Here is a 4,917-nt window from a genome sequence, read left to right as displayed (position 1 = left end):
GGCGCCAGCCCGGGAGCGGCGCCCGGTAAAGGGAGCTGGGGGACGCTTGTAGCTTGACAGCTTCCGAGTGTGCTTTTCCAAAAGGAAAAGAGGAAAACCGTGACACCCCAGGCTTTTTGTCTGTGGGCTTTGTTAGTATTGCTCTTTAACCGAGCCACAGCTTTAAATACTGACACGGGCACCTTCTAGAAACAGTGCTCAATACATTCTGCATTCTCTAATGAGAACTTAGGGCTCACGTTTTTCCATTGCTGAGCTAATGCAGGCCCAAGCTGACAATGTCCGTGCATCTGACGTTCATTGATCTATTTGTGGTGTTCATTTCCTCGGGATGCAGAGTTGGGCTTTTTGGGCAAACGGTGCCCCTCAGACCTCAAGGCTTGTTTAATCCTTGTACACGATTTTCTGAAGACACAGGCTGGGGGAGGACTTTCTTGTTGCTGCGCTAGGGAATGGAATGCGGCAGGTTCCCGCGATATCCCCATGGAAGCCGGAATGCCCGAGGGTATCGGTGGGACGGTTCTCAGGCATGAATCTCGCTTCCGGGCGTCTGTAGCGTGGAAGCGTAGGACACGACAGAGCAGGGCCTGAGGGATAGATGGAGGGATAGGAACAGCCAGGTGTTTCATGCTGGTAGCTGAGTTTGGTGTCGCTGATGTTTTCGGAGCCCGAGCAGATTGATTTGGTTCCGGTGCACCGGAACGGGATCCAGACCTTAGAAAGTGTCTCGGTTCAAGACAAACCGGGAGGAAATGCTTTGAAATGAATGTGTTTCTTCTGTTAAAATGGCAGCTTTCAGTCATTTTTTTTAATAGGCTTTAAAGGAATTTTTTTTAAAGAAAAAGTGAAAAAACTTGTTTATTATTAAGTAGAGTGTATGTAGGTAAGAGAAAAAAAAAATAATTACTAATGTTAGGTAATAAATTTTCTGTTGTGGAGAAAAAATCAGTAGATGTTGAGATATTTTTGCAGGTGTGGTTTTGGTTTTTCTGGAATTGGGGTGTGGCATGGGTTTTTTGGGTCGTGGCATGGGGTTTTCTGATGGTAGCTTGGTTTTTTGGATTGGAGTAAAGTTGAATTGTTTTAGAAGAATAAGTTACCATTTTGGGAAATTTTTTTTGGTTCAGCTAATAAATGCGAGGTTAGTTTTTTAAAAAAGTAAAACTTTTTTGGGTTTTTTTCTTGGTGTTAGACAATGTAGCTGAAATATAATTTGGGGGAGGATGTGAATATTGTATATAAATTGGTAAAATTATAAGCACAAAAATTGGAATGATTTTTAGTATCTACTACCACGTTTTCTACTAATACTATATCACAAGCAATTCTAAAGTATGCACACCCATTGCCTATATATATAAGTACTGTTTCAGAAGTCTTGTTAGGATGAATTTCAAAATGACAGATATTTTGCTCTGTGTCCAAACAAATGTCTTGAGCTATAATTGCATTACTTTCACAGATGACGTGTTGTTGTTCTCAGACAATACAAGATTCCAAATTAATGGGCCCATTCTCTATGTTCAAAAGATAGAGAATAGCTCCATCAGGATTTAGCCCTAATGCAATATTAGGAACTATCAAATGCACCGAGGCATTGTGTATGGTTAACACAAGAGCTGTGGCTGTGTTTGAAATGTGGTCATAAGTAAAATTCACCAAGTTCCACCAGGATTGCAATTCTCTTTCAAAATCAGTGGCACTGTCCCAAATTATTTTCTGAATTTCAGTGGGAAAAGTGCCTTCTTCTCCTTCTCTAATAATTGAGGCAGCAACTGACTGCATCCACAGTTGTGGCTGGATACAGCTAAGAGCCAAAGAAATGTTGTTTTGTGTAGCACCAAATGCATCAATTAACAATTTGTGATAATTTACATTTACTTTTTCCCAATTTGGAAATATGTTTGATAACAACCACTGATGTGTTCCCAAAGCCAATAAGGATGACTGCAGTGGTTGTTGTAATTTAGTCAAATATAGGAAAGGCATTTCGTGCTGTTCTTGTGAGCCAGCAAAGGCTTTCTGAAGATAAGGAAAGCCCCGTATCTCTCTTGAGGAAGACACCAAGGTTGTCACTATGGTGACATGATGAAGGAGAGAAAGTTAAAAGATACGGACTCTAGCTGACTCACAGAGTGATGTGGCTCCTTGTTCACCTACTGAGAGCTTTGTTTCTTTCTTATGACCCATGGGCAGTGAATGTGTTTGTTAAGTAAATGTAAATATCCTGTAAAAGTACAAAGGCAACATGTTGCGGTAATAAATCGCTCTTACGCACCCTCCTGATGAGTCTTGCTGCTTGCGCCGTGTCGCGCTCTATAGCGGCATCTGGAGGCCACCCGCGTGATTGCAACGGGACTGTAAAAAGGGAAGGAGAAAAAAGAGAGAGAAAAAAAGTTGAAGGGTACCCTAAAAACGAATGAAGGCAGCAAGGACGCTGCGGAGGTCTGGATCTAATTCAGACATCTGATTCGAGGTGAGCGATTGGGAAAAATAATGGGAAATAATTTATCAAATGAGGAAAAGACTGTTTTGTCCACATGGAAAACTTTATTGAAAAGAAAAAATGTTCAAGCTTCTGATTATGCTCTTTGTAGATTACTGATATGGTGTAAATCACGGGACTTTGAAGCTGATGCCGACACTGCCTTCAGTGTCCAGGCACGGAAAAAGGTTGGGAAGAGACTATGGGAAGTGATGTCTAAGGGGGATAAGACGGTTGGGTTGTCAATTTGGCTATTACCTGGAGACTGTTGTATGAGGCATTGAAGGAATGGGAAGCAGAACAAGATAGAGGGGAGGAATTGGAGGAGCAGGAATTAGAGCAAGAACCTGAAGTAGAAGAACAGGAGGAAGATGAGGCTGAGCCTGTCGATGAATCTCCTCCTGAGGAGGCTGCTGCAGCTGCTGTGGAGCTTCCGCCAGGGTTTGCTATCATGAGAATCAAACGGCAGGCTAAGACTGTTCCTCGGTATTTATCTCCTAAAGACTGTGTTAAACTTTTGTATACTTCGCCTGCTCAGCAGTTAGCTGAGTACAAAACCAAAGTATCTTACAAAATCTTTCCCTTGACCCGCCCGCCCCGCCTCTGCCTTCCTTCGAGTCGTCCGCCTGCTCCTCATGTTCCCTTGAGCCAGCCAGCCCCCCTCTGCCTTCCTTCGAGCAGTCTGCCTCTGCTCCACCCCCAGTTGAGCCGTCTGCCCCCCTCCTTCCCGAACTAGTAGAACAAATGCAATCTTTAACATTGTGTCCTGCCCTGTCTAGTGACAGCTCTGACAATGAACTGCCGGTTGTAAGTACCCCTAAAAAGACGCAGGAATCTGTTTCTGTTAGACCTCGTAGCAGATCCAGGCCTACTGTTTCTTGGACTCTGCCTCCCTGTCAGGTGGCTGTGACTCCTCAACGCCCTTTGCAGTTTTGGGAGTATGTGAGAATGAAAGCAGCTGAAGTGGGATATTGGAATTTGTTAGAGAAAATAGGTCTGCCTAAAAGGATGGAGATGGCTGCTTCTGCTGCTTCTGGTGGGCCTGCGGCTTTTCCTGTTTTCAAAGCTGCTCCTGATTTGGGACAACAAGAGAGCCATCAGGTTTTTGCATGAAGGGTTGTACAGGAGCTTCAGTCCAAAGTAGATCAGTATGGTGCTAACTCTTCACAGGTGATGCAAGTGATTTGTGTTCTAAATGCTGATGTACTTGCACCTTATGATATTGTTCAGCTTGCTACGATTCTGTTTCAGCCAGTGTATGGTGTGTTTCAAGCTACCTGGAAACAAATGGTTGAAAGAGTAGCATTGGACAATATGCAGTTGCCTCAGCATGATCCACGTCACGCTGTAGTCACCTTGCTGGGCAATGGACCATTCTCTAACCCACATTTGCAGGCAAGATGGGACCCCCTGGTTCTGGCACAGGACCAGGAGCTGGGTATGAGTGCCTTACTTGAAACAATGGAGATGGCAGCTCCTAAACCAAGGTATATTACCATCCAGCAAGGGGTGAAGGAACCTTTTCTGCAGTTTGTGGAGAGGGTTGCTGCAGCCCTTGAGAAGCAAGTAGAAGATGATAAGTTGAGGCAAATTTTATGCAGACAGCTAGCACGGGAAAATGCGAATGATGATTGTAGGATTATTGATTCTTTACCAGGAGAACCCTCCCTGTCTGATCTTGTCGGTTCGGTTGAACATACACTGGCTGGTTTGGCAACAGTCATGAAGTCCTCACCCAGATGTTCTGCTTGTGAAGAATCAGGGCATGTGAAGACCCAATGCCCTCAAACTGCTGGGTGATGTGCACACTCTAGAGTAATTTGGACCAGTAAAGTGCCTTCTTATCTTGTGGTAACTTTGGCCATATTGCTAAATTTTGTAAGTTAAGATCTTTTTCAGGCGGTCGAAAGTGCAGGGAAACTGGAAGAGGAACACGAAGGGGCGCATGGAGACACAAACACCCTGACAACAATCATGAGCCCTGACAGCACTGCAAAGCTCTCCGTTTGTGACCGATACACCGGGGCCACAAGAGGCTTGGCAGGGATTGATACACCGGGAGCTGAAACAGTGACTATTTTGACAAGAGGTATATGTAAAGTGCCTCTTGATGCTTATGGTCCTATAGGCCAAGGTTTGAGTGCTTTTCTGATGGGAAGATCTAGTAGCACTATTCAAGGTATTAATGTCCATTTGGGTATTATTGATTCTGATTATATGGGACAACTTCAGGCTATAGTGTCTGTTAGTGAACCTCCTGTTGTTATTCTAAAAGGTACTTGTATTGCTCAACTTGTTCCTTTTATGAGTTGTGTTCCAACTGTTGTGGACCAGAGTCATGGCACTGGAGGTTTTGGATCTACAGGACCACCTCAGGTTCTCTGGACTCAAAAGGTGACAGATGAGGGTCAGGAAATACAACGTTTGGTCAC

At 44.2% G+C, this 4,917-nt stretch overlaps 1 long non-coding RNA gene across 1 annotated transcript in view; it reads right to left on the bottom strand.

Annotated features, from left to right (window-relative positions):
• Positions 1 to 2,947, bottom strand: part of LOC115948525 — a 4,375-nt gene extending 1,428 nt beyond the window's left edge. The window contains exons 1-2 of the long non-coding RNA XR_004082343.1: positions 2,833 to 2,947; positions 2,279 to 2,358 (exon numbers count right to left, since the gene is read on the bottom strand). This is a non-coding gene — a long non-coding RNA (uncharacterized LOC115948525). The remainder of the gene's footprint in view (positions 1 to 2,278; positions 2,359 to 2,832) is intronic.
• Between the last annotated feature and the right edge of the window lie 1,970 nt (positions 2,948 to 4,917).

Source organism: Geospiza fortis, unplaced genomic scaffold (genome assembly GCF_000277835.1).
Source record: "Geospiza fortis unplaced genomic scaffold, GeoFor_1.0 scaffold5, whole genome shotgun sequence".
In the NCBI taxonomy this organism is placed as follows: domain Eukaryota; kingdom Metazoa; phylum Chordata; class Aves; order Passeriformes; family Thraupidae; genus Geospiza; species Geospiza fortis.
This window is presented reverse-complemented; position numbering and strand designations above follow the sequence as displayed.